Source organism: Scophthalmus maximus, chromosome 3, assembly GCF_022379125.1.
Source record: "Scophthalmus maximus strain ysfricsl-2021 chromosome 3, ASM2237912v1, whole genome shotgun sequence".
In the NCBI taxonomy this organism is placed as follows: Eukaryota; Metazoa; Chordata; class Actinopteri; order Pleuronectiformes; family Scophthalmidae; genus Scophthalmus; species Scophthalmus maximus.
In genome coordinates, this window is record NC_061517.1 from 11,698,481 (window position 1) to 11,712,830 (window position 14,350).

Consider the following 14,350-nt stretch of genomic DNA (forward strand, 5'->3'; position numbering starts at 1 on the left):
GCTCATGACATGGTATAGTAACACTATCAGTCTCTCATCAATACGATGTTGGGTCCTAGAAATCATGTTAATATGCAACTAATGTGTAAGATAAAATGTTTCGTAGGAAACATAAGGGCACTTGGATTTTGTTTTCTTTCAACTTGTTAATATGAAATTATTGATACTATAACAGTAAAATGTTTAGTAACATTGCAAACTGTTTTATACTGTTACTGCATCACAACAGCATAATTAAAACATTTTTTCTGAACCTCTACCAAGTCGGTTATGTGATTGGCTCGGTTTTGGGTATTTTGGAGGCAGGATTATTTGAAAACATTATGGAAGGATTTGAATAAACATTGTATCAAAGGGGGCTACCAGATTTTGGGAGCTCCTGATTGTGACATTTTTCTCAAAGATTCTTCACCATTGCAAGATAGAGCGAAACATTTTGAGTCATATGAAAAATGAAAACAAGACATTCAAAAAAAATATGTGGATCAGGATCTGGCGATGAGAATCCCTTTTTTTGGTGAAACAGCATATAGGTGGGGGATTGCTCAGCGGTACTATTCATTTTCTCTGGTTAAAATATACCGGATTTACAGTTTGAATTGTACATAGTTATGGTATTGTTTTATTTATTGCTGCATGCTGTACACTTATTTATGTACATATGTGTATGTGCAAGCACTAAATTGCCAATTTTAGGAAATTGCAGTCTAGGCGTTCTCAGGCATTCCTATGTTTTGTCCTCTACACTTGAGGGCAGGCTAAATAACAGAAACACTTCTTTGTGTGACGCCCAAACTACAACGAACAAACTGATCATATGAAACAACACATCCCTAAAACTGTTTCTATAACAACATACTAACCATCATGGAGGTTTTTTGCAGGACTATTGTAAATGTAATTTCTAGAAGACAGGTTGGTTTTAATCAAAACATGATTGCAATAAATCAATCACATTAAACACCCCAAAAACTGCAGGCTGAAGTGATTGAAGTCATTGATCGTAGAACAGTTCAATCAGACTACATGGAAGAAAACGTTCAAACGTCTCTGGCTGGTCCCTCGTTTGTTCATCTATACATATTCATACAACATTTCCTGAAGCTATCTCAATTATTTGTAGTTCAATATGTTATGTGCATTTATCATTCTGATGCGATGACATGAGGACATACAGTCAGTATACAGTCGCTCTGCCCACTGTGCCACACACATACAGTCTTCTTCTGTGGTGCACAACAGAGTTTTGAATTTGAGAGACAAGAGTCATAAATCTATGTCCCCCGAGTCCACGTCGAGGAGAGATATATAACCACAGGCTATTACATTATGTGTGTGTTACTGTGTGTGTGTCAGTGTTTTTGTGCTCGCACAGTATAAGTTTGTGCATTTATGCATGTGTGTAAATGGCAGAAAAATACACAGCTCAGTTTTATCTTGATGCCTTCTCGCTTATCCAGAAAGCTCCATAATAATAATAACAAGTTCTCACTGACTGAGTGGGTCCCATCTCTATTCTAGCCGCAGGAGGCTTCCAAGATTCTCCTATGATTGTTGGAAAGAGAGGCTATGATGATTACATGAATTAATTTTTGTGTGTGTGCGTGCGTGCGTGCGTGCATGCGTGAGCAAAGAGTGGATACCTTCAGGTGGATTGAGAAACTTGAAGACAACATGTGCTCATGCATGCGTAAATGTGCAGAAATAAAGTAATCTGCAAGGCGGGGTAAAAGATGTTTACCATCGCTCTACAGACTAACGAATCTACTTCATTCCCATTCATTCCCTTTCACTCGGTTGGCTAATTGACCAAGAGGATGGACATGATGTAGCCAAATGTCATCTCGGTGCTGCTTCCAATCCCATCAAACGAAGGAGGCAATTAAGCAATGCTCTCCCCGCCATTAGCCAATTACCTCGATGGCCGTCAGTCATCGGGACATTACTGTCCGACAGCGTGCAGTCTATGAGGGTGAGTGCCATCTGTGACATGTACATGTGCTTACGTCGAGAAAAAAAAGGCCAGACTAGATGTACAGAGCTTCTTATGTCATTTACGGACAATAACTGAGGAAAGGCACTACGGCAGAGCAGATTAGTTCAGTACTGCAAACAGAGAACTGCTGCAGAGTCGAGCTTCAGGACCATGGAGAGAGCTTTTTCATACGTATTTGTATTTGGTTGTGTTCACAAGACTGCATTCATATTTTGTTGCATCATTTTACCAATAGTTGCCTCCTGTACTACTAAACAGCCAACAAGATGTTATTTGGGGGATTTTAATTTAGATTATATTATCATAAATTTTCTATTTTTGTTTAGCCAGCCCTTCAGTTTGTGACAGATTCATATTTGAGATACAATTTATTCTAAAACCCAGGATACACTGCGTGTTTACCTGTGGTTAGGGTTTAATTCCAGTCCTTTACTATTTTTCTCTAAATGATGTTTAACAACTTGGAATGGAACTCAACACTTAGAGAAAATGCTGGAATCAACATATATTTTTGTTTAAAACAGAAACTCGGAGGACGAAATTGGTGATTATAGCCTGACTTTTATCGACTTATCATGTGAGCTACAGGGTATAAACAATTTCATGTTTTTTTTTACCTTGCCTTCATGAAATAATAGATAAATATTCATGCTATTTGAATCCTATCTTTTATTTAGATGGCCAGATTAAATCATATTCAACCTTGTTATTGCACACAGTAAAGTACCAATACAATGGAATTCAGTTTAGCACCAGTTTAGAATCAAACAGTGACAGACACACATTGATATACAGAGTAAATAATAAACCAATGAGAGGTTGAAAGAATGAAGGGATATAACGTGATAATGTGATAGTGTCAAAAGATTTAAAAAAAAAGACGAATGAATAAATGAAAGTAAAATAAACTTTGAGGCATTTTTCATGTATTACTGATGGCGTCCCTCTCAATCCTGGATTTCTCCGTTCTCCCACCTTTCTTTTCTGGAGCGTCCGCTCTGTAATCACTCACTTCCATCTTCATTGCTCCAAAGTGAAGTGAGCGAAAGTGTCAGTCAGAGGAGTTCTTCAATAACCCTGTGGAAGTCGAGAGCGGCATCTAATCATCGCGATCTAATTTCAACGTGTTTGCTCTCCATCTCTATCTTTAACCAGACCTCCAGGCCAGCTGAACAGCCAACTGAGCAGGGAACAGAGAAATCAAAGCCCTCCCATTTGCTCTCAGTGTGTGTGTCAGTGGACGCGTGAGTCGGTCGCAGTGGGAGGGGGGTTATTTTCATAATCTGAGCCTTATTCATTACTGTGCGAGCTGGAGGTGAGGGACAACTTCTGCCTTTGGAATCATCGGATAGGTAATGGCAGGAGAACAATATTTAATAATCACCCGGCTGACAGACGCACAAACACACTGAAACATGCACAAATGTATACACATGGTCAACAACACATGGCCATATCACAACCCTTATTAAAAGTACCCCTCAGGGAAGATATATGCAAGATCTAGATTTGATGGCTAAGGTTACAGGTAGCTGCACTTTCTTTCAGGCCCACATTTCAAAAAATGGTAAAAAGTTGCAGACAGAGGGAGGCGAGAAGTGGAAAGAGGAAGAGTTCTTTTCAGGTTTGCTCTCGGTTGCCAGCAGGTTCCTTTGCATTAATTAGACAGGGTTTTGTGTGTGTGTGTGTGTGTGTGTGTGTGTGTGTGTGTGAGAGAGAGAGAGAGAAAGAGACAGAGACAGAGTGTGCTATTTCATGTGTAGATATTTGTATGTGTGTGTGTGTGTGTGTGTGTTAAAGTGTGTCGTTAATTGGACAAGGAAGCAATGTATGCAGGGGGCAGAATGAGGCCCTCTGCTCCTCGCATATCCTCCCTCTGCCAGACTGTTGTCATAAATTCAGATAAGGGTTTACTTGACAACAGCAATTGACCTTTTCCTTCATTTTGTCCATCCTATAGCACAGCTGAATACTGAGAGGATCTTACAGGCAACCAGACAGAAGTAGATAGATGGATTGATACACTTTAACATTCGTCTTGTTTATGAAGTTCTCCTGATATACCATTAATCCAAGGAGAAGAGAGTCCTCATCACAAAATCAAACAAATCCACATTTGTGTAGTTTCTCCATCAGTCACAGACTCTCTGTCTCGACCGTCTTGTCAGGCTCTTGAAGTGAATGTTCACAATCAATTTCTCTGACAACATTTTGCAGACTGTCTTCTTGAGCTCCCCATCTGTAATCGTCTTCTGTCGTCACTAATTTATTTCCATTATGGCATACAACAACCCACAATTCACCAGTCTCCGTAGAAGACTGTGTTACACTGGTTCTTTCTCTGTTCAAGAGGAATAACAGATGTTGCAAACACGAAATTGTCCAGCGCCCTGGAATAAGAGGACATTTTGTAATATGGTTTCCAGGAAAAATATTCAGGCCAATATAGCAATAAAAATATCTGATATACAAATAATGGGGGTGGGTCAAGTTTACTTCAAGTGTGAACGTATGTAAACAGAGCATAAGGGGAAGTATTGATCTGTCAATCTTTTCACTGGATATGGAGTTGTTTACCTTCACAAGAGCTGATTTAACTATTGAGACAAAGGGCCACATATCCACCCCACCTCTGTGTTTGAATTCTGTGTTTGAATTCTGTGAGTGAGTGAGAGAGAGAGAGAGAGAGAGAGAGAGAGAGAGAGAGAGAGAGAGAGAGAGAGAGAGAGAGAGAGAGAGAGAGAGAGAGAGAGAGAGAGAGAGAGAACAAGAGAGAGAGAGAGAGAGAGATAAAAGCTGGCAGGCAGCATCTGGCATTTGTTTCTCGCCCAGCCTCAAATTAATCTGATTTTATGACACCTCATTACACTGCCTATCATTGATAATCAAAATCGGTGTAATGGCTTACACATACACACGCGTGTGCACACATGTGAACACACACATGCCCAGTAGTAAAGGTGTACTGAGATGAATCATCAAATGAGAAAAACAGAGAAGAAAATGAACCACCTGTATTCCCTCAATGTTTGCAGCATCATTAATCCAAGTCATTTATGCTTGTCAGCTTCTTATAGAAAATGTGTGTGCGTGCGTGAGTGCGTGTGTGTGTCCAGTCCCAGGCACTGCTGCCATTACTGAGTCCCATCAGTGCTTGAATGCCTCCCAATATCCCATCCAGATTCTGCATAGTAATGATATTCAAAACATGCATTATTCCATCTATCTGCTTTCCCCAAGGATCATCTCTTTTTCCTGCCAACACACACACACGCACGCACACACACGCACACGCACACACACACACACACTTATATTTAACATCTACCTCACAACAGTAAATAGGATGGTATTGAGATAGTTGGAGTTATGGGGGGGGGCACCTGGCCACTGCAGCACCATGTGAAATGTCATAGGGCCCATAGGCTGATGATACCACTGTCTCTCAATCTGTGATAAAGTCGTGGACACACACACACACACACACACACACACACACACACACACACACACACACACACACACACACACACACACACACACACACACACACACACACACACACACACACACACACACACACACACACACACACACACACACACACAACCATTAAGCCTTGCTGCATCACTTCACTAAGCAAAGAGCGGAAACGAATGGCGGACCATTAGGGTTTCATTACGGGGAGTTGGCTCGAGTGGAAGGTGGAACAGAGTGAGAGCGGATGGGTGGGGGAGAGAGAGATAGACAGACAGTAAGAGAGTGATATGTGTGTATGTGTGTGTGAGAGAGAGAGAGAGAGAGAGAGAGAGAGAGAGAACAGACAGTAAGAGAGTGATATGTGTATGTGTGTGTTTGTGTGTGTGAGAGAGAGAGAGAGACAGGGAGAGAGAGAGAGAGAACAGAGGGGGATAAAGAGCGAAAGTGAAAGAAGAGAGATCCTCTATTTAGCAGGGTCTGTGGAAATGAGAGCTGTTGCCTATGAGCTCCTCTGCTTATTTGCAAAGCAACAGTCAATTCCATTGCCTACGGCTGTTTTAATATGTCTCACCTGTTTATACACACACACACGCACACACACACACACAATCTCCAAGCAAGCTATCTTGCTCTCTCTCCTATAACCCACCTGTCTCTCTTTCATGCACTCACTTGAAACGTACACTGACAAACCTATGTATATGCACACACACCGCACAGTCTCACACTCTCTCTTGCCCGAGCTCTCTCTCTCTCTCTCAGATAGACACACTAAAAAAAACACACACACAGAAACACACGTACACCTCCAAGGTTAATAGTAGCTGTCATGGCCAGGGTGAGCAGTAATGGAACACAAAAATGCCCCAGGGAGAAAGCAGTCAGCGGATAGACGGAATGTGGGAATGATGAGGAGACGGACCAGGAGGAGGAAGAGCAGATGAAGGCGGGAGGAGAGCAGGTGGAGGGGCAAACTCTTCCCTTGAATCAATTACCCCTGATGCAAATGAGATTATTTATTTCTCCATTAGCACTAAATTATTCATGCTTCTGTGTGTGTATGTGTGTGTGTGTGTGTGTGTGTGTGTGTGTGTGTGTGTGTGTGTGTGTGTGTGTGTTCATTTGTGCATGTGTGAATCCGTGAGCTTTCGGACCGCTGATTCCAGCAGGAGGAGAAGATGAACCTATGCCGGAAAAATGTGTTGGCAAATTGAACGACAAGCTATTTACGTCTTTCATCAGCCATGCTTGTTCCTCATTAGTTAACACTGTTAAATCAATATGCCACCCACTTTCTCACTCCTCTCGCAGTTATCTCCATTTTTTTTTTGCATTGGGCAACAGGAAGACGAAGGCCATGGAGAAGCAGCTCCAGACAAACGAAAGGGAAGCCTTCTCAGCTTGCCTGAAAGAACGACAGAGGTACTGAATATACAGCAATATATGGTGTGGATCAATCCTGAGCAATTTCAGTACAACTAGTCCACGGTTGCACTTTTGGAGGAGTTTTGTGGAAAAATTGACAAAAAAAAGAGAAGGCACAAGGAAAGAACTGAAAACAAGTTCGTATAGTTCAAGGCATCGTTTGTACATTTTCAAGTCTATGCCAAAGACGTTCTACCACCACAAAGGTATGGAGACGAAATAGGACTTTGTTATTGAACTGTACTGCAGTGAAACTACTTCATGGTCATATTCCCAGCTCCACTCATACTTCCTTTTAAATGTGTTCATGGGGTTTCTAAGGTAAAAGAATACATTTGGCCAAATTGTACATATATGCTTCTAAAAATAAAATAAAAATCTGAAATAATTAAGACTGGCAGCCATTACATAAACTTGTGTGTTTGTTACTGTACATCATCTGGGAGAGGAAGAGAGGGAACTAAGAAGATCAAAACAGAGCAGTGTATAGATTGTAGCTGAATCAAGAGAAACTGTCTTCCAGGCATCACAGGTAAATATTTCACTATATCCTGAACATCAGACACTGGGCCTTTGATATGCAAAACGAAAAGAATGCTCTCAACCTTTAATAAAAAAGCAAAGCATAGAAAAAAACAAGCAAAATCCTGGCAAAAATCACTGTATCACTGTATTCTATTGTTAAAATTGGGTTGCACTGAAGCTCTTTTTTCACTTCAGGTGGTGGAATAAGAGGCTTTAAAGTGCAACTTAATACCAGCTGCATATCATGACAGTGTGACTTCCAGTGTTGTCTTAGTTATGTGTTCATCATACTCAGACACCATCAGGTTTCAGTGTGGCCACTGGAGCATCAGAGCACATTTCTGACAACAGTCATTAGTCAGTCAAGTTACATCATTTAGATTTTTTGACGTGGTTACTTATTTGAATGTTCTCATTGGTGAATGTATGATGATATGGTGCACCTCCTCTTAGCCTGAAATCTGAAACTGCTTTGTAAACTGGTGCCCGGGCTCTAAAAGCAAAAACAATCAAGGGCACAATTCTCTGCAGTAACAGCCACATCTCTTTGTAACTGTGAACTGTATTATAAGTTCAATCACAGTAACATCAACCGCTCAGACCAGTTTTCTTGGCAGCGACCAAAAGCCAAACTGATTCATTGTGATGATAATGTTTGTATTTGAGATTGAGCCAAAGTTATTCTCAGCCAATAATTAAAGTCCAACTAATTGATGCTCTGTGACAATGACCAACAGAAAGTCCTAATTTCCATGAGTCAGAAATAAAAGCTAAACACAATCAATACATCCGAGGTCTACTGAAATGCTAATTAATTACTATTAATTAGATTATAGTATAATCAGCTCTGCGCTGAGGCTAGGAACGAGGGAGGGAGATAGGTGGGGCGAATTGAGGCAAAATTTGTGATTTGCGATTTCGGACAGCATAAATAGAATCCACATGACTTGTTGGACGGGTGTGGCCTGAGGCAGTATGTTTAATGCACAAGATACATTTCAGTCCGGAAGACATTTTAATCAAAGAGAATTTTCATTTCCATCTGCAGTAAGTTATATTTGGCCGTATGTCTCCGCTTTGGGACCTCCGAGCCCTCAGATACGTGTATATGTGACACAGGACACAGCAGACATCATTGATGACAGATATGACATTGATTAAGTCAGACAGCATGAGAAGGAGAAGCTGGAGTGGAGGTACTGTAGGTTGCAAAGCAGCTCACAGAGGAAGCATCGAGCGAATGGAGGCAGCCCTGTGAGAGATTTGTTAACCGGATGCATAGAAGTGAATTAGCTGAGCCATCAGATGATGTGGGCTGGCATTAAGATCAGCTGCGATCAGCTGATTGCCCTGCGATTGAGCAGAGCTCGACATCGGGGCCTGCCTGAAACGACACTGTGCTCAAGTTTAGGTTTTCAGTCCACGTGTGAGTCTGGCCCAAAGCCAAACTCTCAACAGTGAATTTCCCAACAGGTTTGGTGCTGCAGCTCAGATCTGATCCTAACCTTTATGTAACATATTAAATATGGTATTAATATTAAAAGAAATATTACAGGCGGGAGGGAAAATTACATTACAAGTTGCAGTGGCACTAACTCAAGTTGACCAAAAACTAGTACAAGGATGAGGGGGAAAAAATCGATATAAATAAATAATTCAAATCCCCTACGATTCTGAAACAATTCACAGATTCCAGCTATTGATTCGGAGCAAAGAGGCCAACCAGCTAACATACTGGAGCACTTTATATAACTTTCAGCCATATGGACCCACCAGCTGGAGGGTATAGGGAAAACTGGCCCAGTCTGATTCATTTCAAAAGTCCTGTGATAATAATGGTTTTCACTGAATTAATGCAGTTCATTTTCAAAAAACAAACAAGTCCTTTCAAACACCTTCGTCTGCTTTTCTCTGTTCATTAGACAGTTATTTTTAATCAAGACCAACTGGCCAGTTAACCTGCCAGTTATGCTTCATATTGGGGGTGAACCAAAGACACCAGTGAATGGACTGTCACAGAACAGAAGTATTTTTCTATTTATTGAATTTCAAAACAATTCTGAATTGATCTGTGGCACCAAGTTTCTGAATCGAATTCTGACATTCCCAAAGATTCCCCATCAAAACATCTTATATGTTATTTTCAATTCATACTGTACTGTACAGCTCTGATTCCAACTTCTCGTTGACTGTTTTCCATCACTTCCTCGCTTGTTTGTTGCCCCTGCTGGAGTCACATGAAAATTTAGAGCAACAAAATGGTCAGGGGGAAAAAATATTGTTCTACTGGAAAATATAAATGAGAATTAGAGTTGTGGAACAAAATGTGGATGTTAACACGAATCTTACAGAACACCTGCTATCAGGACGATGGCCATCGATCCAGGGGCCCAAAGGGGTCTGGGGCCCCTCGGGCCAGAAGTATCAAGTGACTGTCAACATTTGATTTTGAGTGAAAGTCACGTTAAACTATAATACAGAAAAAAACACTATACTGACTTGACCACAAAGAGACACAGGACAACCAAGAATCACGAAACAACAAGTGGCACATGTCCCTGTAATTTTGTGTTTGTAGTCCTAGATAGGAGACCCCATTGTCTCATAATCTGCCTAAAACCTTGATCTAAAAAAGTGGCACACAATTACAATTGAATAAATAAACTAATTTAAAATGATTAGTTTGTTGATTTAAGATTTTGCTATGAAATTGACAGATCATGAACAACAACTCACTCAACAGCCAAAAGTTAAAACTAATGTTACCGTCTATGACGGACAGAAAAAAGAAATGTATAAGATTTAAGTGAAATGTAAGAATTTGAAAACTGTCAGGATTTTTTAGAGGTAACAATATTCTGGGCTGCGTAAGATTTTTCAAGACCTGCATTATGACCCTGATTATGTGGCATAGCATTGACCGTTTTATGAACACATACATATAGCTCCTCACACACACACTTCTGACTGCAGTAAGTAAACAGACTTAATGGGGAACCGGGGACCTGATCTAAACAGAGGGTGAAGTGGGGAAGTCTTTGCCTGTGCAGCAGGAGAGCAGTTGGCCTGTGCTCATCCCTATCCCCTGCTCACCCACAGTGGAAATACAGTCCTCTTTCCTGCATCATTATGGCAGAACTTTATAGGCCACTGGGGCACAGTGAGGCGACTGCATCGGTCCTGAATGTTAACTTGGTCCATTAAATGCAGACCATTTCCGTTGGTACAAGCGTTACTAAACATTAGCTGTGACCAAGAACATGCAGCCAGCAGGTAGTTTGCAGTGAGTTGTATATTAGGGAGATTTACTTAAGTCAAACTGAAACACAGGAATGAAACTCCTGTGTGTTATTATAATGTATGCACATTGTACATGTACATGATTGTTCTGTAAGGAGGATTTCGTTGGTCAATGGTACTACCTTCCTCTTGTTTTCATTAGTGCAAGTATTTGTCCCTTTCCATTACACTTCATTCAGGGAAATACGCTGTGAAACAACTCCTAGGGACCTTATATGTTTGTCGTAGCATATGGTGTTCACATCAAATTTCACACAACACAATTTCCCCCAAAAAACATGTTAGAGATCAAAATCGAGAGATCCACACTCCCGCTTACATTTCTGTCAGAGCTGCGCTGTTATCTGGCAAAGAAATTGCTTTGTCTGCTGCTCCGTTCTTATTCTGGAATTTTAAATGGGAAGAGATATAAGAAAATGAAAGCGTGGAAAGAGCCCGGCAGAGTAACAACGGTTTATACAAGGTTTTTCCGGGTCTCGGGATGGAACTGTAGGTCAAAGTAAGGCCAAGCACACGGATTACTATGCAGCCGTGTGGTGAAGCAGTGGAAGGTGGTAGCACACGCAGCTCTTTTTCCACATGGCTGCTCATCCTGTCAGGGAGGCTGGAGAGGCTCGCTCTGCTTCACTCTTTTTTTACGCAAATGGCCTCCTCGAAGACACACAGCTGTCTCGGCCAAAGTGAAGGAAGCACTATTCGCGCGACCAGAGGTTTCCAAAGTCAGATGCAGGAGCCTCCAGGGGTCTGAGTCGCAGGGGAGTTGTTTAATTTCACGCTTTTTTTCCCCACATGCGTGGAGAGTTGAGCACGGTGACTAATGAGAATCCATAAGAACGATGAAATCACAGCGTAACTCAAGACACCACCGATATGAGTTGTCTGGTGGACGCAAACCAAAAGTCCATCACCAAAAACTAGAGTCGGTACAGGACAACAGTTGACATGAAAATAACGATGTTGGCGTACGAAGCGCCAATTATTTTTGATTCATGTAATTGAATTGATTATCAGACCCATACACATCAGCATCCCACATCTGGAGCCAGGCCATTGTCAGTCACATCATAAATGATCCACAAATGAACATCTTGTTACAAAACATATTTTAGTCCATGTCAACAGAAATGTTGAAATGCCTCAATAACCCAGATTAAAGAGGACAATCTGATGCAACGGCTGAAATGTCATCGTCACACTAATTTTACTTTGACAATGGCTTTACTACAACAACTGCAACATATAATGATATAGTGCAATATATTTTTTTGTGTGAAGACACACGCTGGCTATTTTAGGAGACCTCCAAAGGAAAACGACAGCATCGTGCCGTTCCGAAGTAAAGGAGGAAGAAGTTTGACTCATACAAGTCCGCCGAAGGAGGTGGTTGGTGCGATGGGTGGAACTTTGAATCCTACAATGATAAAACCGCAATCAACTCCTCAACTCTGACAAGTTATTTCAACCTAAACCCTACCTAAGCTGTTTATGTGCCAAAGCATAACCAAACCTTAACCATAGACGTATCATTTCAGGTTAAACCGTTTTGGAAAGCACTGACAAATGACTGATCTTCCCCTTTGGGTTTCCCTTCTCTCAGTTGTTTTTTCCCCCCTCTGACCTTATTTGTATCTCTGTCTGTTAATGTCTTTCTTCTTTCCTTCCTACTTTCCTCCAAACGATGAGAACAGTTGGGAGCCTCCATTGCTAAGACCCTCTCTCCCCTCCCTAATACTCCCATAACCCTACATAACCCAGCAGCTTGACAGAGAGAGGGCAGGAAATCCTCCCTCTGCTTACCCTGAGCCCACAGACTTTCACCCTCCCCTAAACCGGCTCAGACAGAGGTCTTTATTAGAGGAGGAGGAGGCTCAAAAGGAGTGGGAGTGTGAATGAAGAGGTGGAGGTGACAGCTCTCTGACCTGAGCTGTTTGTACAGGTTTAAAGAAGCTTGGCTGTGTCAATTAAAAGTCTACTACCAAACCTAATGGAAAATCTAAATGTTCTCTCCTGCTGATGGACTTTTGTTATTTGCTTGCTTTTCTCATGTCATAACACACTGCAAATTGACTGCACTGAGGTGGGAGGTGAGGTAAGTGGTGTGTCAGCAGTGACAATAATACAGTTTCTGCTTTTCTCTTTGACTAATATCAGGGAACCTTCCTCAACCAATGCATTTTTTAAAAACCAGAGCAACAGGGCAACCAAGCATGTTACGAAAAGCTAATTTGATAAAATTCAAGGTGTATTAAATATGCAAGTGTTCTTGGACAAAGTACTATCACCTGTACTGGCAAACATGGATATGGCCAGAAGGATTCCGCCTCAGGGGGATTTTTTTTCTGCGGACAAATTGCCAAAATGTCACACTGTGTAATTGCGAATAGCAAATGCAAATACTTATGTCGTGTTTTTTGTTTTTTTACTTTGGTGCCAAGTGGCTTTGGGTAAATTAAAAAGCTACTGTATATGTCGAAATTATCATTATTATTATGATTATTATTATCATTATTAAGTCAGCAAACTGTGAAGTGTTATGTAACACAGTGGGGTTTGCTTACACACTCCTGTACTGTCCATGCAACTTAAAAACTGGTAAACTGCAGTTTGTAAAGACCATAGACTGTTTATAGAAATGAACACTAGGTCTGGATAATGAAGACAATTCACAAGTGCCTGAATTCCTGTGTGATAGAATACCCTCTGATACAAATGTTTGTTTTATTTACAGTAGTAAAAAAAAGGGGTTATTTTGTTTTAGTTTACACTGGCATATAGAGAAAAATGTTATCGGTATTAATGCACCTACACAAATGATTTCCACCGTCATAACACAACCACACAATCCATGTTGTTCATCAGTTAACAATGTATTAAAAATAAGTCACTTGTGGAAACAAATATACAGCTTCAATTTTAAAAACTCTTGTCGACAACACAGTTCATTGTTTCTATAGGTAGTGTATATGGTTGTGGTGTAGGAAAGAGGTATATAGTAATCTGTATTTCATCAACACCAAACAGGAACCCTCTCTGCTTTATGTTTGCAATTCTTTATTCTCTGCATGTAGTTGTGCAGTGCCCTAACTTGCTGGTGCATTAACATCACCTCTTCACAGCAATCACATCATCTAATCTACTAAATGTCTTAATGTGGAACACATCTTCAGACGTCTGGAAAAAGAAAGGTCGACCCATGTCAGCAAGTTGCACAGTAAGAAGCCAACAATCCAGCAATCCTTCATAACACAGCAAATCATCTTCTCAAGAGAAACCCCAACAATAGCTCCGAATGAGGAGAGAGCTTTGTGATGGAGAAACGAGTACCAATAAAATGAGGAGAGGGCGAGCTCATGTAATCACCAGCGGCATAATTTAACCTTTTTTTTTTTTTTGTCCCACCTCTCTTATGCCTCTTCTGGATTCCACAACACGGATGTGATCAGTCGAGATATAAATGGTAATCTCAGTAGGCATTCCCACACATGCAAGCACATGAATTGGTACACACGCGCAGTCTCATGCATACACATACACACACAAACAGAATCACAGTTTGATGATAATCTTGAATGCATATGAAAGGGCACGCGAGCGGCAGTATGGAGAATAGGTAGAGAGGAGGTA